Source organism: Mesoplodon bidens, assembly GCF_964165515.1.
Source record: "Mesoplodon bidens genome assembly, chromosome: 3".
Classification (NCBI taxonomy): domain Eukaryota; kingdom Metazoa; phylum Chordata; class Mammalia; order Artiodactyla; family Ziphiidae; genus Mesoplodon; species Mesoplodon bidens.
Genome location: NC_138178.1, coordinates 39,150,952 through 39,174,788, shown reverse-complemented (window position 1 = coordinate 39,174,788; position 23,837 = coordinate 39,150,952).

Genomic DNA, 23,837 nt, shown 5'->3' with positions numbered 1-23,837 from the left:
GTGCAAGAGGGTTCCCTTTTCTCCAATAAATGCCTCTCCAGGATTTATTGTTTGTAGATTTTTTGATGATTGCCATTCTGACTGCTGTGAGGTGATACCTCACTGTAGTTTTGATTTGCATTTCTCTAATAATTAGTGATGTTCAGCATCCTTTCATGTGTTTGTTGGCAACCTGTATATCTTCTTTGGAGAAATGTCTATTTAGGTCTTCTGCCCATGTTTGTATTGGGTTGTTTGTTTTTGTGATATTGAGCTACATGAGCTGCTTGTAAATTTTGGAGATTAATCCTTTGTCATTTAAAAATATTTTCTCCCATTCTGTGGGTTGTCTTTTCGTCTTGCTTATGTTTTCCTTTGCTGTGCAAAAGCTTTTAAGTTTCGTTAGGTCCCCTTTGTTTATTTTTGTTTTTATTTCCATTTCTCTAGGAGAGGGTCAAAAAGGATCTTGCTGTTATTTGTGTCATAGAGTGTTCTGCCTATGTTTTCCTCTAAGAGTTTTATAGTGTCTGGTCTTACATTTAGGTCTCTAATCCATTTTGAGCTTATTTTTGTGTATGGTGTTATGGAGTGTTCTAATTTCATTCTTTTACATGTAGCTGTCCAGTTTTCCCAGCACCACTTACTGAAGAGACTGTCTTTTGTCCATTGTATATCCTTGCCTCCTTTATCATAGATGAGGTAGCCATACGTATGTAGGTTTATCTCTGGGCTTTCTATCCTGTTCCATTGATCTATATTTCTGTTTTTGTGCCAGTACCATATAGTCTTGATTACTGTAGCTTTGTAGTATAGTCTGAAGTCAGGAAGTCTGATTCCTCCAGCTCTTTTAATTTCCCTCAAGACTGCTTTGGCTATTTGGGGTCTTTTGTGTCTCCATACAAATTTTAAGATTTTTTTGTTCTAGTTCTGTAGAAAATGACACTGGTAATTTGATAGGGATTGCATTGAATCTGTAGATTGCTTTGGGTAGTATAGTCATTTTCACAATATTGATTCTTCTAACCCAAGAACATGGTTTATACCTCCATCTGTTTATATCATCTTTGATTTCTTTCAGCAGTGTCTTATAGTTTTCTGAGTACAGGTCTTTTACCTCCTTAGGTAGGTTCATTCCTACATATTTTATTCTTTTTGTTGCAATGGTGAATGGGATTGTTTCCTTAATTTCTCTTTCTGATCTTTCATTGTTAGTGTATAGGAATGCAAGAGATTTCTGTGCATTAATTTTGTATCCTGCAACTTTACCAAATTCATTGATTAGCTCTAGTAGTTTTTTGGTGTCATCTTTTGGATTCACTATGTATAGTATCGTGTCATTTGCAAACAGTGACAGTTTTACTTCTTCTTTTCCAATTTGTATTCCTTTTCTTTTTCTTCTCTGATTGCTGTGTCTAGGACTTCCAAAACTATGTTGAATAATAGTGGTGAGAGTGGACTTCCTTGTCTTCTTCCTGATCTTAGAGGAAATGCTTTTAGTTTTTCACAATTGAGAATGATGTTTGCTGTGGGTTTGTCATATATGCCTTTTATTATGTTGAGGTAGATTCCTTCTATGCCCACTTTCTGGAGACTTTTTATTATAAATGGGTGTTGAATTTTGTCAAAAGCTTTTCCTGCATCTGTTGAGATGATATTTTTATTCTACAACTGGTTAATATGGTGTATCACATTGATTGATTTGTGTATATTGAAGAATCCTTGCATCCCTGGGATAAACCCCACCTGATCATGTTGTATGATCCTTTTAATGTGTTGTTCAATTCTGTTTGCTGGTATTTTGTTGAGGATTTTTACATCTATATTCATCAGTGATATTGGTCTATAATTTTCTTTTTTTGTAGTATCATTGTTTCGTTTTGGTATCAGGGTGATGGTGGCCTCATAGAATGAATTTGGGAGTGTTCTTCCCCCTGAAAATTTCTGAAGAATTTGAGAAGGTTTGGTGTTAGCTCTTGTCTAAATGTTTGATAGAATTCACCTCTGATGCCATCTGGTTCTGGACTTTTGTTTGTTGAAAGATTTTAAATCACAGTTTCAATTTCATTACTTGTGATTGGTCTTTTTATATTTTCTGTTTCTTCCTGGTTCAGTCTTGGAAGGTTATACCTTTCTAACAATTTGTCCATTTCTTCCAGGTTGTCCATTTTATTGGCATAGAGTTGCTTGTAGTAGTCTCTTAGGATGCTTTGTATTTCTGTGGTGTCTGTTGCAACTTCTCCTTTTTCATTTCTAATTTTATTGATTTGAGTCCTCTCCCTCTTTTTCTTGAGTCTGGCTAAAGGTTTATCATTTTTGTTTATCTTCTCAAAGAACCAGCTTTTAGTTTTATTGATATTTGCTATTGTTTTCTTTGTTTCTATTTCATTTATTTCTGCTCTGATCTTTTTGATTTCTTTCCTTCTACTAACTTTGGGTTTTGTTCTTCTTTATCTAGTTCCTTTAGGTGTAAGATTAGATTGTTTAATTGAGATTTTTCTTATTTCTTGAGGTAGGCTTGTATTGCTATAAACTTCCCTCTTAGAACTGCTTTTGCTGCATCCCATAGGTTTTGGATCATCATGTTTTTGTTGTCATTTGTCTCTAGGTAGTTTTTGATTTCCTCTTTATTTCTTCAGTGATCTCTTGGTTATTTAGTAACGTATTGTTAAGCCTCCATATGTTTGTGTTTTTTACATTTTTTTCACTGTAATTGATTTCTAATCTCATACCCTTGTCGTCGGAACAGCTGCTTGATATGATGTCAGTTCTCTTAAATTTACTGAGGCTTTATTTGTGACCCAAGATGTGATCTATCCTGGAGAATGTTCTGTGTGCAGTTGAGAAGAATGTGTAATCTGCTGTTTTTGGATGGAATGTCCTATAAATATCAATTAAATCTATTTGGTCTATTGTGTCATTTAAAGCTTGTGTTTCCTTATTAATTTTCTGTCTGGATGATCTCCATTAGTGTAAGTAAAGTGTTAAAGTCCCCTGCTATTATTGTGTTACTGTCTTTTTCCTCTTTTACAGCTGTTAGCAGTTGCCTTATGTATTGAGGTGCTCCTATGTTGGGTACATATCTATTTATAATTGTTATATCTTCTTCTTGGATTGATCCCTTGATCCTTATGTAGTGTCCTTCCTTGTCTTTTGTAAAATTCTTTATTTTAAAGTCTATTTTATCTGATATGAGTATTGCTACTCCAGCTTTCTTTTGATTTTCATTTGCATGGAATATCCTTTTCCATCCCCTCACTTTCAGTCTGTATGTGTCCCTAGGTCTGAAATGGGTCTCTTATAGACAGCATATATATGGATCTTGTTTTTGTATCCATTCAGCAAGTCTGTGTCTTTTGGTTGGAGCATTTAATCCATTCACTTTTAAGGTAAATATTGATATGTATGTTCCTATTACTATTTTCTTAATTGTTATGGGTTTGGTTTTGTAGATCCTTTTCTTCTCTTGTGTTTCCCACTTAGAGAGGTTCCTTTAGCATTTGTTGTAGAGCTGGTTTGGTGGTGCTGAGTTCTCTTAGCTTTTACTTGTCTGTAAAGTTTTTGATTTCTCCATCGAATCTGAATGAGATCCTTGCTGGCTACAGTTCTCTTGGTTGTAGGTTCTTCCCTTTCATCACTTTAAATATATCATGCCATTCCCTTCTGGTTTGTAGAGTTTCTGCTGAGAAATCAGCTGTTAACCTTATGGGAGTTCCCTTGTATGTTATTTGTCATTTTTCCCTTGTTGCTTTTTATTATTTTTTCTTTGTGTTTAATTTTTGTCAATTTGATTACTATGTGTCTTGGCATTTTTCTCCTTGGGTTTATCCTGCCTGGGACTCTCTGGGCTTCCTGAACTTGGGTGGCTATTTCCTTTCCCATGCTAGGGAAGTTTTCGACTATAATCTCTTCAGATATTTTCTTGGGTCCTTTCTCTCTCTCTTCTCCTTCTGGGACCCCTATAATGCGAATGTTGTTGTGTTTAATGTTATTCCAGAGGTCTCTTAGGCTGTCTTCATTTCTTTTCATTCTTTTTTCTTTATTCTGTTCTGCAGCAGTGAATTCCACCTTTCTGTCTTCTGGGTCACTTATTCGTTCTTCTGCCTCAGTTATTCTGCTATTGATTCCTTCTAGTGTATTTTTCATTTCAGTTATTGTGTTGTTCATCTCTGTTTGTTTGTTCTTTAATTCTTCTAGGTCTTTGTTAAGCATTTCTTGCATCTTCTTGATCTTTGCCTCCGTTCTTTTTCCAAGGTCTTGGATCATCTTTACTATCATTATTCTGAATTCTTTTTCTGGAAGGTTGCCTATCTCCACCTCATTTAGTTGTTTTCTGGGGTTTTATCTTGTTCCTTCATCTGGTACAAATTCCTCTGCCTTTTCATTTTGTCTGTCTATCTGAATGTGGTTTTCCTTCCATAGGCTGCACAATTGTAGTTCTTGCTTCTTCTGTCTGCCCTCTGGTGGATGAGGCTATCTTAGAGGCTTGTGCAACCTTCCTGACGTGAGGGACTGGTGGTGGGTAGAGCTGGGTGTTGCTCTGGTGGGCAGAGCTCAGTAAAACTTTAATCCGCTTGTCTGCTGATGCATGGGGCTGAGTTCCCTCTCTGTTGGTTGTTTGGCCTGTGGCAACCCAGCACTGGAGCCTACCTGGCTCTTTGGTGGGGCTAATGGTGGACTCTGGGAGGGCTCATGCCAAGGAGGACTTCCCAGAACTTCTGCTGCCAGTGTCCTTCTCCCCACGGTGAGACACAGTCACCCCCCGCCTCTGCAGGAGACCCTCTAAAACTAGCAGGTAGGTCTGCTCAGTCTCCTATGGGGTCACTGCTCCTTCCCTTGGGTCCTGATATGCACACTACTGTTGTGTGCCCTCCACGAGTGGAGTCTCTGTTGTGACTCTATGTCTCTGAGTGGAGTAGAGACTCTGAGACTCTGAGTGGAGTCTCACAGACTCTGGGTCCTGTGAAGCTTTGATGCTTTGTGGTTCTGAAATCCTATAGGAGACGGTCCACAGCAGGTGAAGCTAATGTTGTCAGTGGACGTGGTGAAGCCAAAGATCTGCAGTTCCGACGAGAGGTGCCGATGTACATACAGGACAAAACCATCTCATGTGAATGTAGTTCAGGCACGTTTAACATAAATACAGTCAGGTTAATGCCTAACATCTTCTATCTTGTGCCTCCTCTCAGGGATCCCCTCCTCAGTTCCTGAGGCTCCTGTAACTCATGTACAGGGGAATGGAGAGTGGGCTCTGTCCAGTCTGAGCCCTGAGTTACCCTGTGTGTATCTTAGGATACTTTGTATTTCTGTGGCGTCTGTTGTAACATCATCCATTTCATTTCTGATTTATTTGGGCCCTCTCTTTTTAAAAAAACATACTACTATTGTCTTTTATTCTTTACAGAAGCTTAATAAATGTTTGATCTACTACCCTTACTCTGTGTATAATTTTTTTTTTTTTTTGCAGTACGCGGGCCTCTCACTGTTGTGGCCTCTCCCGCTGTGGAGCACAGGCTCCGGATGCGCAGGCTCAGCGGCCATGGCTTACGGGCCCAGCCACTCTGCGGCATGTGGGATCTTCCCAGACCGGGGCACGAACCCATGTCCCCTGCATCGGCAAGCAGACTCCCAACCACTGCGCCACCAGGGAAGCCCTACTCTGTGTATAATTTTTGCCATGAGATTTTTACTTTTGTTTGTTTTCTTGTTACTATCAATAATTAGTGAGACTTTTAAGCTTAAGTAAATTCCTTCAACATTGCATATAAGGCTGGTTTATTAGTGATGAGCTCTTTTAGCTTTTGCTAGTCTGGGAAAGTCTTGATCTCTCCTTCAATTCGTTTTTTTCCCCCATAAATTTATTTATTTATTTATTTATTTTTGGCTGCGTTAGGTCTTCATTGCAATGCGTGGGCTTTTCTCTAGTTGTGGCAAGTGGAGGCTTCTCTTCGTTGTGGTGCACGGGCTTCTCATTGCGGTGGCTCTTCTTGTTGTGGAACATGGGTTCTAGGTGCTCAGGCTTCAGTAGTTGTGGCTCGCAGGCTCAGTAGTTGTGGCTCATGGGCTCTAGAGCACAGGCTCCGTAGTTGTGGCACACAGGCTTAGTTGCTCTTTGGCATGTGGGATCTTCCTGGATCAGGTCTCGAACCCATGTCCCCTGCATTGGCAGGCAGATTCTCAACCACTGTGCCATCAGGGAAGCCCTCTCCTTCAATTCTGAATCATAATCTTGCTGGTAGAGTATTCCTGTTGTAGACTTTTTCTTTTTAGCCCATTGAATATATCCTATCATTCCTTCCTAGTCTGCAAATTCTGCTGAGAAGTCATTTGACAGTCTTATGGGAGTACCTTGAACATAACTAGACCCTTTTATTTCACTGCTTCTGTGATCCCTCTTTAATTTTTTAAAGTTTTAAATTTTGGGCACTTTATTTGTCTTGTTGTGGACCTGTTTGTCTTCATCTTGTTTGGGACTCTGTGTTTCCTGGACCTGGATGTGTGTTTCCTTCCCCAGGTTAGGAAAGTTATCAGTTAGTATATCCTCTAATAATTTCTCTGCCCGTTTCTTTCTTCTCCTTGTTCTGGGGCCCCTGTAATGCTCATGTTAATATTCTTGATGTTGTCTCAGAGGTCCCTTTACCTATAGTCTTAATTGTTTTTTCTTTGTGCTATTCAGTTTGGGTGATTTTCACTACTCTGTTTTCCATTTCACTCATCTGTTCTTCTGTATCATATAATGTGGCTTCTGTCGTGTGTGTGTGTGTGTTTGTGTGTGTGTGTTTTAAGCTCTTTTATTGTATTGTTCACTGTTTGGTTCTTTTTGACATGTTATTACTCTTTGTTGAAATTCTCACTATGTCCATCTATTCTTCTCCTGACTTGGGTGAGCATCTTTGTAATCATTACTGTGAACACTTTTTTTTATTGGGTAGAATGCTTATCCCTGTTTTATTCACTTCTTTTTCTGATGTCGTGTCTTGTTACTTCATTTGTAACATATTCCTCTATTTCCTTATGTTTCCTAATTCTCTGTGCATTTCTATTCATTAGGTTCAGGTTGTTACATTCCCGGGTCTCAGAGAAGTGGCCTTATATAGGAGATGACTGATAGGGCCCAGCAGCACATTGTCCTCTGGTCACAGAGCCACATGCTCCAGGGGTGTCCCCTGTGTGGGCTGCACACGCCTTTCTCTTACAGCAGGGCCAACTGCTGTAGACAAGCTGGTAGGCGATGTTGGACCCTGGCCTAAATGGCTGTGAGCCCCTGCAGTATGTGATTGCCGTGGGTGTGCTGATAGCCAAGGCATCCCTCCATTATGGGTGGCTTTGTGGTGCTCCAGGTGCACAGGCAGACAGGGTAGGCCCCCAGTGTGTCTGGTTGTGAGGCCTTCTGGTGCAGGAGTGCTATGGGCCTCATGGTAGATGGGGCAGGCCCCTGATTCTAATCAGTTCCAGGGAAGACTTTAAAATGTTGCTTGCCAATGTCTCAGTTCCTGGTGGGAGTCCCAGCTGCCTCTTGCCTTTCCAAGAAGCTCTCCGAGATTAGCAAGTGGGTCTGAAACACGTGTCTTTCACACTATTGGCTCTGCATGGGGACTGAGAACATGTGAGATTTGTGTGTGCCGTATGAGAGCAATGTCTCAGTTTTCTTTGGCCTCCAGCTTTCCTGAATATAAGCCCTGTGGGTTTTCAAAGCCAGACCTGCTGTGTTCTTTTCTTTCAGTGCAGGAACCCTGGGCTGAGCAGCCTGATGCCAGGCTCAGACCCTTCCCTCCATGTGGAGGAACTATGCAATTGTGATATCTTCCAGCTGTGGGTCACTGTGCTCCACGTGTGGGCTCCAATTAGACTGTGTTTCCAGTCCTCCTACCTGCCTTGTGGTTTCTCCTTCCTTATATGTTTAGTTGTGGAAAACGTTCCCTGCTAGTCTTCAGAGATAATTTCCGTGTAAGTGGTTGTAATTTGGGTGTGCCCGTGGCAGGAGGGGAGCTCAGTATCTTCCCACTCTATCACTGTGATCCCCTCTCAAGAATTCTTTGAAAATATATGCATTTATTACTGTAAACATAACTCTTTGAATTGCAGTCTTGTTTCTGTATTCCATAAATTTAGGTACTTTGTGTTGCCAATTTTGTTTGCTTTAAGATTTCTTTTAAATTTGCCTTTAGATTTATTCCTGTATGCATTGGCTCTTCAGGAGCTTATTGTTCAATTTCTAAGTGTTCTTGAATTTTCAATTATTCTTTTTAATATTGAATTTCAGTTTCATACCATTGTGGTTGGAAATGATCCTTGATATGATTTCAATATTCTTGGATTTTTGAAGACTTGTTTTGTGGCTAACATAAGATCTACCCTAGGCAATGTTCTGAGTGTACTTAAGAACAATGGAAAGTTTGCTGCTGTTGAGTGGAATATACTGTAGATGTATGTTAGGTTCATTTGATATCAAGTGTGTTTTCAAGTTCAGTGTTTCCTGATTGATGTTCTGTCTGGATGATCTATACAGTGTTGAAAGTTGGGTATCAGTGTTTCTTACCATTATTTTATTTCTGCGCATTTTCCCCTTCACATGGGTTAATATATTCTTTATATGTTGAGAGGCTCCAAAGCTGGATACATACATATTTATAACTGTCATGATTTCTTGATGAATTAATCCATTTATCATTATATGATAACCTTCTTTCCTTTGAGAGGTTTGACTTCAACTCTTTTTTACCTCATAATAGACTAGTCAGGCAAGTATCATTTTCATGGAGTATTTTTCCCAATCATTCAATTTTATGCTATGTATGGATTAGAAGTTAACATGAATCTCTTGTACACGGTATAATTGAACTTTCTTTAATCCATTCAGCCACCCTATGGATTATTTAAATTGAAGTATAGTTGATTTACAATATTACATTAGTCTCAGGGGTACAACATATGGATTGAATATTTTTACAGATCATGCTCCACTAAAGTGATTACAAAATAATGGCTATATTTCCCTGTGTTGTGCTATATATCCTTGTTTGTTTATTTCATGCATAGGGGTACTGGATTTAGAGAAACAAACTACTTTCTTTCCCTCCCCCCTTCACTCGCCCCACCAGTAACCACTAATTTGTTCTCTGTGAGTATATTTCTGTTTTGTTATATACATTCCTTTCTTGCATTTTTAGATTCTACAGAGAAGTGAGAACATAGAGTATTTGTCTTTCTCTAACTTATTTAAGTAGGTATAAATATTCTAGGCCTATCCACGTTGTTGCAAATGACAGAATTTGACCCTTTTTAATGGCTGAGTAATAGTCTATTGTGTATACATACCACATCTTCTTTATCCATTCATCTGTTAATGGACATTTAGTTTGCTTCCATATGTTGGCAATTGTAAATAATGCTGCTATGAAGATTGGGATGCATGTATCTTGTCAAATTGGTGTCTTCATTTTTTTGGACCTATACCAAGCAGTGGAATTGTTGGCTAATATGATAGTTCTACTTGTAGCTTTTCTCAGGACCTCCATATTATTTTCATAGTGGGTGTACCAATTTACAGTCCCACCAACAGTGTACTAGGATTCCCTTCTCCATGTCATGAACAACATTTCATATTTGTAGACTTTGGAATAATAGCCACGTTGAGAGGTGTTACCTGATGTCTCATTATGGGTTTTCTTGTGGATCACTCATTCAATTTAATTTACAAAAGAAGGTGATAGGCCTGATGTGATCTCCAGGTTTAGTTTGCTAATGCCTGGTATAGGTTAATTTGGGGAGAATTAATACCTTTACAATGTTATTTATTGCTTACATTTTTCAGGTTGACATTTAATGATTGGTAACAGATTTAAAAATTTTTCTCCCTGAAGGATATATGAAGTCTGTTGGTTTGTTTCTGTTTTATAAATTTGTTCATGTCTATCATTTTTTAGACTCCACTATAAGTGATATCATATGATATTTGTCTTTTTATATCTGACCTGCTTCACTTAGAATGAAACAATGCCATTTGCAGCAACAGGAATGGACCTAGAGATGATCATGCTTTTTTATTTCTGAGTAATATTTGATTGTGTACATGTACCACTTCTTCATTATTCATTCATCTGTTGATGGACATTTTGGTTGCCTCCATGTCTTGGCTATTGTAAATAGTGTTGCAGTGCATGTTTGGGTTTGTGTGCATTTGTCTTTTTGAATTCTGGCTTTCTGCAGATATATGCCCAGAATTAGGTCTGCTGGATGGTATGGTAGCTCTATTTTTACTTTTAAAAGGCATCTCCCTACTATGCTTTATAGTGGCTGTTACCAGCTTACATCTCACCAACAGCATCGGAGGGTTCCCTTTTCTCCATGTCTTCTCCAGCATTTATGGTTTGTAAACTGTTTGATGATGGCCATTCTGACTGTGCGAGGTGATACCTTGTTGTAGTTTTGATTTGCCTGTGTCTAATAATTCGGTATTTTGAGCATCTTTGCATGTTTTGTTTTTTTTTGCAGTATGTGGGCCTCTCCCTGTTGTGGCCTCTCCCGTTGTAGAGCACACGCTCCGGATGCACAGGCCCAGCAGCCATGGCTCACGGGCCCAGCCGCTCCGCGGCATGTGGGATCTTCCCAGACCAGGGCATGAACCCGTTTCCCCTGCATCGGCAGGTGGACTCTCAACCACTGCACCACCAGGGAAGCCCTGCATGTGTTTTTTTTAAACACTGTGAGAAAAAGTTACAGTTGACATTGGCTTTTTGAAAGTCTGAGTATTTTGAATTTTTGTTTGGTAACTATCACAGGACATTTGTTAAGGGCAGGTGTCATTTACACCCTGGCAGTCCTTGTGAATATTAAGTGCCCATAAGCACATGTTTTAAAGTTGCTGTTGTGGAAATGGACACAGATAGTAGGATTTCCTTCATGCCCCTCTCTGGTTACTTGGGTAACCAGACCCACTGTGGAAGACGGGCTCCTGGATTGTAAATTAGTGTGGGCTGTGGCAGAAAAAACACCCAAAATCTTCTGTTTTGTTACTTCTTGTTTTTGTTTTAATGTAATTTTTATTTTTTATTGGAGTAAAGTTGATTTAAAATATTCTGTTTCTGGTAGGCATACAGAATCTTGTTCAGTTATGTATATTCATATGTCTATTCATCTTCAGATTCTTTTCCCATATAGGTTATTAGAGAGTGTTGAGTAGACTTCCCTTTGTTTTACAGTAGGTCCTTGTTGATAATCTATTTTATATGTATTAGTGTGTAAATATTTTTCCCAGCCTCCTGATTTATTCCTTCTGCCCACGTTTCTCATTGGGTAACCATAAGTTTGTTTTCAAAGTCTGTGGGTCTGTTTCTCTCTCTTTTATTTTATTTGTTTGACTGTACTGTGAGGCATGAGTGATAATTGTTCTCCCAACACCAGGGATCGAACCCATGCCCCCTGAAGTGGAAGCTCGGATTCTTAACCATTGTACCACCTGGAAAGTCCCTCTTGCTCTCTTGTAAATTAATTCATTGGTATCAGTTTTTAAATTTCAGCTATAAGTAGTATCATATGATATTTGACTTTCTCTTTCTGACTTACTTCACTTAGTATGATTATCTCTAATTCTATCCATGATGCTGCAAATGCAATTCCTTCATTCTTTTTCATTTCTGAGTAATATTTCACTGTGAACGTGTACCACTTCTCTATCCATCCATTTGCTGATGGATATTTTGGTTGCTTCCATGTCTTAGACATTGTAAATTGTGCTGCGGTACACATATGGGTGCGTGTGTGTTTTCCAATTCTGGTTTTCTCCTGTTATACACCTGGGAGTGGGACTGCTGGATCATATGGTACCTCTAATTTTACCTTGTAAAGTCACCTCCATACTGTTATTTATAGTGGCTGTTACCACGTTAGATCCCAACAGCAGCACAGGAGGGTTCCCTTTTTTCTACAGCCTCTCAAGCATTTATTGTTTGTAGACTTTTCGATGATGGCTATTCTTACTCATGTGAAGTGATCCCTCATTGTAGTTTTGATTTCCATGACGCTAATAATACAGGAATTAGAGTATCTTTTCAAGTGCTTTTCTTTTAAACAGTGTAAAATTTACCTATTGAAATAGGATGTTGAAAGTCTGTTCCTTTGGAATTTATTTTGCTTACCTACACCTGGACATTTCCTGATTGTGGGTGTCATTTACAGCCCAACAGTCCTTGTGAATATTAAGTACCCATAAGCATTGTTTTTAAAGTTGCAGTTGCAGTAAAGGGCAACAAGGCAGTGGAATTTATTCATACTCAACTTGATTGCTAGAGAAAACAGAGGCTTAGTGGAATTCCTCTTCCTAGGTTGTAAATTGGAGTGTAAAGTGCCAGGATAAATACCCAAAATCTTGTGTCACATTACTTCTTATTTAATTTAATTTTTATTTCTTATCAGAGTAAATTTGATTACAATGTTGTGTTTGTTCTAGGTGTAAAGAATCTGATTCATTCATACGTATACATATATCTAATCAAGTTTAGATTCTTTCCCACGTTGGTCATTAGAGAGAGTTGAGTAAACCTACCTTGGCATCCAGTAGGTCCTTCTTGATTATATATTTTATATGAATTATTAAATGCATGTTAACCCCAACATCCTAATTTTTCCATTCCTTTCACCTTTTTCAAAGTCTGTATGGGTCTTTCTCAGTGGAAATATGTTCATGGGTATCAATTTTTAGATAACACTAGTAAATGATACCATTGGATACTTGTCTTTCTTTCTGTGATTTACTTTACATAGTATGATTATCCCTAGGTTCATCAGTGGTGCTGCAAAAGGCATTATTTCATCTTTTCCATGGCTAATATTTGATTGTGTACATGTACAACTTCTTTGCCCATTCATCTGTACTAGGACATTTTGCTTGCATCCATGTCTGGCTATTGTAAGTATTGCTGAAGAGCACTTTTGGGTACCTGTGTCTTTCTGAATTCTGGTGTTCTCAGATTACAGGCCCATTAGTGGTTTGGCAGGATCACATAGTAGCTCAATTGTTACCTTTTAAAGGCAACTTCATTCTGTTCTGATTAGTGGCTGTTACCAGTATACAACCTAGCAACAGCATAGGAGTGTATCTGTTCTTGGAAACCCATTCTGCATTTATTGTTTGCAGACATTTTTCTCTGATGGCCATTCAGCCTATTGTGAGGTGATACCTTTTTGTAGTTTAAATTTGCACGTCCCTAATAATTCTTGATGTTGAACCTTCTTCCATGTCCTTTAAATAAAAACACTGTGAGGAAATTTACCTCTTGAAACTGTCTTCTCCGGATTTTCTACTGTTTTGCATATTAATGTCCATTCCTGACCACAGGATAGTTTTTTGAGGGCAGGTGTCATTTAAAGCCCTGCAGTCCTTGTGAATATTAAGTGACCAATAGCACTGGGATTAAAGCTGCTGTTGCGGGAATTGGCCACAAGGTGGCAGATTTCTACATTCCCAGCTTTGGTTACAAGGGCAGGGGAGGCTTCCTGGAAGTTGTGTTCCTAGGTTGCAAATTGTAGTGGAATGTTCCAGGCCAGACTCCCAAAAGCTTATGTCTCCTACTTATGTTTGTTTTTTAAGTTTATTTTATGTTTTTTATCACAGTAAATTTTTAAAAACTAGATCCTTACTCTATCTACAATTTCCCCTTTCTTATTTGCCTTTAATATTTATTTATTTATTTATTTATTTATTTATTTATTTATTTATGGCTGTGTTGGGTCTTCGTTTCTGTGCGAGGGCTTTCTCTGGTTGTGGCAAGCGGGGGCCACTCTTCATCGCAGTGTGCGTGCCTCTCACTATCGCAGCCTCTCTTGTTGCGGAGCACAGGCTTCAGACGTGCAGGCTCAGTAGTTGTGGCTCACGGGCCTAGTTGCTCCACGGCATGTGGTATCCTCCCAGACCAGGGCTCGAACCTGTGTCCCCTGTATTGGCAGGCAGTTTCTCAACCACTGCACCACCAGGGAAGCCCCTTTTTGAGTAAATTTTATTGGAGTGTTGTGATTCTCTGGATGTACCCATTCTGATCAGTTTTTCATACATATGTTTGTTTATCTTTGGATCCTGTTACCATGTAGGTTATTACAGAGTGTTGAGTAGACCTCCCTTGGTATTTGGTGATTATATAATTTATATGTATTAGTGATTATATAATTTATATGTTATAAGTTTATATACATGTAACATACATTAGTGTATGTATGTTAACCCCATAATCCTAATTTATCCATCCTCCCACCTTTCATTTTGGTTAACCATTAGTTTGTTTTATACGTCTCTGAGTGTCTTTTCCTTTGGAAATATGTTCATTGGTAGGAATCTTAAGATAACATCTATAAATTATATCATAGGATATATATCATACACTTTTGACTTAACGTAATATGATTATTTCTAGAGTCACCTGTAGTCATGAAAGCGGCATTGTTCATTTTTTTCAAAAGCTAATCTTCCATTAGGTACAAGTACCACTACTTCTTTGTCCATTTATCTGTTGATTGACATTTTGGCTGCTTCCATGTCTTGGCTATTTTGAATATTGCTTCAGTACAGCTTTGTCAGCCTGTGTCTTCTCGAGTCGGCTCTTAGGTGATAGGCCCAGTGGTGGGCGTGCTGGATCAAATGGCATCTCAATTTTTACTTTTAAATGCATCTCCTTTCTGTTCTCATTACTGGATCTTAGCACTTTACGTCTCACCAGCAACTAGAGGGTACACAGTTCTCTAAAACCTCTTCAGCATTTATTGTTTGTAGACATTTTGCTGATGGTCATTCGACTGATGTGAGTTGAGACCATTTGTAGATTAGATTTGCATGAGTCTAATAATTCCTGATGTTGAGCTTTTATCCATTTTCCTTTTTTAAAAAAAAGAGTGTGTAAAACTTACCTCTTCATACTATCTTTTTGAAACATTTGCCATTTGTGAATTTTTTTGGCCATACCCTACCTCAGGACACTTTTTTGACAGCAGGTGTCCTTTACAGCCCTGAGTCCTTGTGAATGTTAAGTGACCATTACCTGTGGGTTTAAAGCCACTCTTGCGGGAAACAGCCACAAGGCGGCAGCATTTCTACATTTCCAACTCTGGGATTTTGGGCAACAGAGCCTTCCTGGAAATCGTGTTAGTAGGCTGCAAATTAGAGTGGAATGTGCCAGGGCAAACCCCCAAGAGCTTATATCTCCTTACTTCTCATTTGTTTTCTAAATTTAATTTTTATTTATTATCAGAGTAAATTTGATAAAAATGTTGTTTGTTTCAGGTGTACAGAATCTGATTCATTATATCTATGTATCTAAATATTCATCTTTGGATCCTTTCCGGTGTAGACTATTACGGAGTGTTGAGTACACCTCTCTTGGTATTCCATAGGTATTTTGTGATATATATATTTCATATGTGTTAGTACATGTCTGTTAACCCCCATATCCTAATTCATACATTCCTTACACTTTTCCATTTGGTTACATATAATTTTCTTTTCTTAATCCATGCATGTCCTTCTCTTGGAAATAATTCATGGGTATCAATTTTTAGGTAACATCTATAAGTGATATCAGAGGATATCTGTTTTTTGGTTACTTCTTGCTTCAAATTCGGTGTTTATCTGTAGATCCTCCTATGGTGGTGAAAACGGCACTGTTTCATGCTATTCCATGGCTAATATTCCATGTGTACATGGACCACTTATTCGTTGTGCATTTTTCTGTTGATGGACATTTTGGTTTCTTCCAAGTCTTGGCTATGTTAAATGTTCCTGCAGTTCAGGATTGCCAGCATGTGTCTTTTTGATTCTGGTCCGCTCAGGTGATAGGTGCATTAAAGGGCCTACCAGATCTCATGGTAGCTCAATTTTTACCTTTAAACGCACCTCCATCCTGTTCTCACTACTGGCTGTTACCAGGTTACCTCCCACCAGCAGCTAAAGGGTACACAGTTCTCTAAAACCCCTTCAGCATTTATTCTTTGTAGACTTAGTTTGCTGATGATCATTCTGACGGCTGTGAGGTGAACCTTTTTGTACACTGGATTTGCATGGCTGTATTAATTCCTGATGTTCAGCCTTTTCTCTTCCCTTTTTTTAACAAAAAAAAGAAAAAAAAGAAACAGGAGACACATGTGCGTAAAATATGCCTCTTGAAACTGTCGTTTTGAAATGTGGACGTCTTTTGAATTTTTTGGTCGATATACGACCCCAGGATTTGTTTTCAGGGCAGGTGTCATTTACAGGCCTGGAATTATTTTGAGTATCATCTGACCATTAGCGCTGGGTTTAAAGCTGCTGTTGTTTGAAATGGCCACTAGGTGGCAGCAGTTCTCCTTTACCAAATCTGGTTACTAGGGCAACAGGGCCTCAATGGAAGTCGTGTTCTAGGCTGTAATTTAGAATTGAATGTGCCAGGAAAAAGCCCCTTAAGTTTATGTCTCACTACTTCTTGTTCGTTTTTTCAATTTAATTTTTATTTTTTATCACAGCACGTTTGATTACAATGTTTGGCTTGTCCTAGGTGTGCAAGATGTGGTTCTTTGACACATATACATATGTCTACTCTTCCTGGGATCCTTTTCCCATGTACGTTATGACAGAATGTTGAGTAGTCATCTCTTGGTATTCCGTAGGTTTCTGGTGATTTTATATTTCACCTGTGTTTGTATATGTCTGTTAACCCCAATATCCTAATGCATGCAATCCTCACACCTTTCAGTTGGTGAACCATAAGTTTGTTTAATGAATCTGTGATTGCCCTTCTCTGTGGAAATATCTTCAGTGGTATCAATTTTTAGGTAACACCTATAAGTGATACCATATGATAGGTGTCTTTCTCTTTGTGACTTACTACAAATTACGTGATTACCTCTAGACTCATCCACGGTGGTGCAAATGGCATTGTGTCCTTTTTCTCCTTGGCTAATATTCCGTCTGTGCATGTACCAATTCTTCTTTGTCCACTCATCTGTTGATGTACTTTTTGGTTGCTTCCATGTCTTGGCTATTGCAGTACTGCGGCAATGCACATTTCCCTGCCTGTGTCTTTCCCATTGTGTCTTCTTAGGTTATAGGCCTAGGAGTGGGCCTGCTGGGTCTTATGGTAGCAAAATGTTTACCTTGTAAAGGCACCTCCATTCTGTTCTCATTATGGCTCTTACCAGGTTATGTCCCACTTAAAGTTGAGGGTATGCACTTCTCCACAACACCGTCAGCATTTATTGTTTTCAGAATTTTTGCTGATGTTTATTCTGACTTCTGTGAGCGAACACCTCTTTGTGGTTGGATTTGCATGCGTCTCATAATCCCTTGAAATTGAGCTTTCTGGCATGTCCATTTGTTCTTCAAACTGTGCGTACAGCTTACCTCTTCAAATTGTATTCTTGAAGTATGTGTGACATTTTGAAATAGTTTGGCCATTACCCCCCTCAAGACATTTTGAGGGCAGGTTTCATTTATAGCCCTCGACTACTGGTGCATATGAAGTGACCCTTAGCACAGGTTTTAAAGGTGGTTTGCAGGTAACGGCCAGAGGGCGGCAGCATTTCTGCTTTTCCCAATCTGCTAACTTGGGAAACAGACTTTCCTGCCAGTGGTGTTCCTTGGTTATAAATTAGAGTGGAATGTGCCCGGATAAATCCCCCAAAGCTGATGTCTCCTTACTTATGTTTGTTTTCTAAATTGAATTTATATTTTTTTATTGGAGTCATATTCCATTGTGTACATGGACCATTTCTTTTTTGTGCATTCCTCTGTTGATGGACATTTTCGTTGCTTCCAAGAGTTGGCTACGGTAAATATTGCTGAAGTGCAGGATTGCCAGCCGGTGTCTTCTTTTCTGTGCGTGGTATGCAGGTCTCTTACTGCTGTGGCCTTTCCCGATGCGGAGCACAGACTCAGGACGCACAGGCCCAGAAGCCATAGCTCAAGGGACCAACAGCTCCACGGCATGTGGTATCTTCCCAGACCGGGGCACGAACCCGTGTCCCCTGCATCGGCAGGCAGGCTCTCAACCACAGCGCCGCCAGTGAAGCCCAGCCTGTGACTTTTTGATTCTCATCCTCTCAGGCGATAGGTCCAGCAGTGGGTATGCTTGACTGAATGGTAGCTCAATATTTACCTTTTCAAGGCACCTCCCTTGTGTTTTCATTACTGGCTCTTACCATGTCCCAAGTTGAGCCAAGTGTAGGCATCTCTCTACAACCTCTTCAGCATTTATAGTTTGCAGAATTTTTGCTGATGACCATTCTGACTGGTGTGAGCTGATAGGTTTTTGTAAGTTGGATTTGAATGTCTCTAATTATTCCTAATGTTCAGCATTTTCCCACACCTTTTAAAATTTCTGTTAAACAAAAACAGGTAAAAACGGTGAGTACAATAAACCTCTTGAAATTGTCTTCTTGGAAGGTTGCCCTCTTTTGAATTTTTTGGTCGATTTTCAACCCCAGGTCTTTTTTGGAGGGCAGGTGTCATTTACAGGCCTGCAATGAGTGTGAATATTTAGTGATCATTAGCACTGGGTTCAAAGCTGCTGTTGTGGAAAACGGCGAGAAGGCAGCAGCATTTCTCCATTACCAAATCTGGTGACTAGGGCAGCAGAGCGTTTCTGTAAGTCCTGTTCCTTGGTTGTAAATTACAATGGAAGGTGCCAGGAAAAACCCCCATAAGTTTATGTCACATTATTTCTTGTTTGTTGTTTTGATTTTTTCTGTCTGGGTAATGATTAGAATATTTTTTGCCCTAGGTGTACCATATCGGGTTCATTTGTACATTATATATATATATATATATATATATATATATATATATATGTATTCATGTACAGATCCTATTCCCTTGTAAATTATTGCAGAGTGTTCCATAGACCTCTCTTGTTATATGGTCGGTCTTTTTGATATATGTATTTAATAGGTATTTGTACACGTATGGTAACCCTAATCTTAATTTTTCCATTCCCCCCACCTTTCCTTTTAGATAAGCATAGTGTGTTTTCTAAGTCTCTGAGTGTCTTTGTCTGTGGAAATATGTTCATTTCTGTCAGTTGTTAGATAACGCCTATAAGTGATATCATAAGATATGTCTTTTGCTTTTCGACTGACCTCATGTTCTGTGATTATCTCTAGGCTCATCTATGGTGCCTCAAAGAGCAATGTTTCATTGTTTTCCATGGCTAATATTCCATTGTGTACATGGACCACTTCTTTATCCATTCATCTGGTGATGGACATTCTGGTTGCTTCTGTGTCTTGGCTATTGTGAAAATTGCTGCAGTGCCGCTGTTGAAGCCTGTGCCTTCTTGACTCTGGTCTTCTCAGGTGAGAGGCTCGGCGGTGGGCCTGCTGAATGGAATGGTGGCTCAATTTTTACTTTTCAACGCAGCTCCTTTCTGTTCTCATTATTGGCTGTTACCACTTTACGTCTCACCAGCAGCTAGAGTGTACAGAGTTCTCTAAAACCCCTTCGGCATTTATTATTTGTAGACTTTTTGCTGATGGTAGTTGATATGTGTGAGTTGAAACCTTTCTGTAGGTTAGATTTGCATGAGTCTAATAATTCCTGATGTTGAGCTTTTATCCATTTTCCTCTTTTTTGAAAAAGAGTGAGTAAGACTTACCTGTCCATACGATGTCCTTGAAAACTATGCCAGTTTTGAACTTTTTTGGCCATTCCCTACCTTAGGACACTTTTTGACGGCAGGTGTCCTTTACAGCCCTGAGTCCTTGTGAATGTTAAGTGACCATTAGCTGTGGGTTTAAAGCCGCTCTTGTGGGAAACGGCCACAAGGCGGCAGCATTTCTACATTTCTAACTCTGGGTTTTGGGCAACAGAGCTTTCCTGGAAATCGTGTTAGTAAGCTGCAAATTAGAGTGGAATGTGCCAGCGCAAACCCCCAAGAGCTTATATCTCCTAAATTGTTGTTTGTTTTTGAAATTCAATTTTTATTCATTATCAGAGCAAATTTGATAAAAATGTAGCTTCTCCTAGGTGTACAGATTCCGGTTCATCATATCCCTGTATCTGTCTATTTCTCTTTGCATCCTTTCCCATGTATGTTATTATAGAGTGTTGTGTAGACCTCTGTTCATATTCCAAAGGTATTTTGTGATTATGTATTTCATATGTATTAGCACATGTCTACTAACCCCCATATCCTAATTCACATATTCCTTACACCTTTCCATTTGGTTAAACGTAATTTGGTTTTCTGAATCTATGCGTGTCCATCTCACGGAAATTATTTCATGGGTATCAAGTTTTAGGTAACCCTTATAAGTGATGTCATAGGATATCTGTCTTTCGGTTTCTTTCTTACTTCAAGTTGGGTGATTATCTCTATAACCTTCTATGGTGTTGCCAACGGCACTGTTCCATGCTTTTCCATGGCTAATATTCCATTGTGTACATGGAAGACTTCTTCTTGGTGCATTTTTTTGTTGATGGACGTTTTGGTTTCTTCCGTGTCTTGGCTATGGTACATGTTGCTGCAGTGCAGGATTGCCAGCCTGTGTCTTTATGATTCTGGTCTACTCATGTGATAGGCCCATCAGTGGGCCTACCAGATCACATGGTAGCACAATTTTTACCTTTAAACGCACCTCCATCCTGTTCTCACTACTGGCTGTTACCAGGTTACATCCCACCAGCAGCTAAAAGGTACCCAGTTCTCTAAAACCCCTTCAGCATTTATTCTTTGTAGACTTTGTTTGCTGATGATCATTCTGACGGCTGTGAGGTGAACCTTTTTGTACACTGGATTTGCATGGCTTTATTAATTCCTGATGTTCAGCCTTTTCTCTTCCCTTTTTTTTTTAACAAAAAAGGAAAAAGAAACAGGAGACACACGTGCGTAAAATATGCCTCTTGAAACTGTCGTTTTGAAATGTGGACGTCTTTTGAATTTTTTGGTCGATATACGACCCCAGGATTTGTTTTCAGGGCAGGTGTCATTTACAGGCCTGGAATTATTTTGAGTATCATCTGACCATTAGCGCTGGGTTTAAAGCTGCTGTTGTTTGAAACGGCCACTAGGTGGCAGCAGTTCTCCTTTACCAAATCTGGTTACTAGGGCAACAGGGCCTCAATGGAAGTCGTGTTCTAGGCTGTAATTTAGAATTGAATGTGCCAGGAAAAAGCCCCTTAAGTTTATGTCTCACTACTTCTTGTTCGTTTTTTTCAATTTCATTTTTATTTTTTATCACAGCACGTTTGATTACAATGTTTGGCTTGTTCTAGGTGTGCAAGATGTGGTTCTTTGACACATATACATATGTCTACTCTTCCTGGGATCCTTTTCCCATGTACGTTATGACAGAATGTTGAGTAGTCTTCTCTTGGTATTCCGTAGGTTTTTGGTGATTTTATATTTCACCTGTGTTTGTATATGTCTGTTAACCCCAATATCCTAAAGCATGCGATCCTCACACCTTTCCATTGGTGAACCATAAGTTTGTTTAATGAATCTGTGATTGCCCTTCTCTGTGGAAATATCTTCAGTGGTATCAATTTTTAGGTAACACCTATAAGTGATATCATACGATAGGTGTCCTTCTCTTTGTGACTTACTACAAATTACGTGATTACCTCTAGACTCATCCACGGTGGTGCAAATGGCATTGTGTCCTTTTTTTCCTTGGCTAATATTCCGTCTGTGCATGTACCAATTCTTCTTTGTCCACTCATGTGTTGATGGACGTTTTGGTTGCTTCCATGTCTTGGCTATTGCAGTACTGCGGCAATGCACATTTCCCTGCCTGTGTCTTTCCCATTGTGTCTTCTTAGGTTATAGGCCCAGGAGTGGGCCTGCTGGGTCTTATGGTAGCAAAGTGTTTACCTTGTAAAGGCACCTCCATTCTGTTCTCATTATGGCTCTTACCAGGTTACGTCCCACTTAAAGTTGAGGGTATGCACTTCTCCACAACACCTTCAGCATTTGTTGTTTGCAGTATTTTTGCTGATGTTTATTCTGACTAGTGTGGGCTAACACCTCTTTGTGGTTGGATTTGCATGCGTCTCATAATCCCTTGAAATTGAGCTTTCTGGCATGTCCTTTTGTTCTTCAAACTGTGAGTACAGCTTACCTCTTCAAATTGTTTTCTTGAAGTATGCGTGACATTTTGAGATAGTCTGGCCATTATCCCCCTCAAGACATTTTGAGGGCAGGTTTCATTTATAGCCCTCGACTACTGGTGCATATGAAGTGACCCTTAGCACAGGTTTTAAAGGTGGTTTGCAGGTAACGGCCAGAGGGCGGCAGCATTTCTGCTTTTCCCAATCTGCTAACTTGGGAAACAGACTTTCCTGCCAGTGGTGTTCCTTGGTTATAAATTAGAGTGGAATGTGCCCGGATAAATCCCCAAAAGCTGATGTCTCCTTACTTATGTTTGTTTTCTAAATTGAATTTGTATTTTTTATTGGAGTCATAGTCCATTGTGTACATGGACCATTTCTTCTTTGTGCATTCCTCTGTTGATGGACATTTTCGTTGCTTCCAAGAGTTGGCTATGGTAAATATTGCTGAAGTGCAGGATTGCCAGTCTGTGTCTTTTTTGTGTGTGGTATGCAGGACTGTCACTGCCGTGGGCTCTCCCGTTGCGGAGCACAGACTCCGGACGCGCAGGCCCAGCAGCCATAGCTCACGGGACCAGCCGCTCCACGGCCTGTCGGATCTTCCCGGACCGGGGCACGAACCCGTGTCCCCTGCATCGGCAGGCGGGCTCTCAACCACTGCACCACCAGTGAAGCCCAGCCTGTGACTTTTTGATTCTCATCCTCTCAGGCGATAGGTCCAGCAGTGGGTATGCTTGATTGAATGGTAGCTCAATATTTACCTTGTCAAGGCACCTCCCTTGTGTTTTCATTACTGGCTCTTACCATGTCCCAAGTTGAGCCAAGTGTAGGCATCTCTCTACAACCTCTTCAGCATTTATAGTTTGCAGAATTTTTGCTGATGGCCATTCTGACTGGTGTGAGCTGATAGGTTTTTGTAAGTTGGATTTGCATGTCTCTAATTATTCCTAATGTTCAGCATTTTCCCACGCCTTTAAAAATTTCTGTTAAACAAAAACAGGAAAAAAACGGTGAGTACAATAAACCTCTTGAAATTGTCTTCTTGGAAGGTTGCCCTCTTTTGAATTTTTTGGTCGATTTTCAACCCCAGGTCTTTTTTGGAGGGCAGGTGTCATTTACAGGCCTGCAATGAGTGTGAATATTTAGTGATCATTAGCACTGGGTTCAAAGCTGCTGTTGTGGAAAACGGCGAGAAGGCAGCAGCATTTCTCCATTACCAAATCTGGTGACTAGGGCAGCAGAGCGTTTCTGTAAGTCCTGTTCCTTGGTTGTAAATTACAATGGAAGGTGCCAGGAAAACCCCCCATAAGTTTATGTCACATTATTTCTTGTTTGTTGTTTTAATTTTTTCAATCGGGGTAATGATTAGAATATTTTTTGCCCTAGGTGTACCATATCGGGTTCATTTGTACATTATATATATATATATATATTCACGTACAGATCCTCTTCCCATGTAAATTATTGCAGAGTGTTCCATAGACCTCTCTTGTTATATGGTCGGTCTTTTTGATATATGTATTTAATAGGTATTTGTACACGTATGGTAACCCTAATCTTAATTTTTCCATTCCCCCCACCTTTCCTTTTAGATAAGCATAGTGTGTTTTCTAAGTCTCTGAGTGTCTTTGTCTGTGGAAATATGTTCATTTCTGTCAGTTGTTAGATAACGCCTATAAGTGATATCATAAGATATGTCTTTTGCTTTTCGACTGACCTCATGTTCTGTGATTATCTCTAGGCTCATCTATGGTGCCTCAAAGAGCAATGTTTCATTGTTTTCCATGGCTAATATTCCATT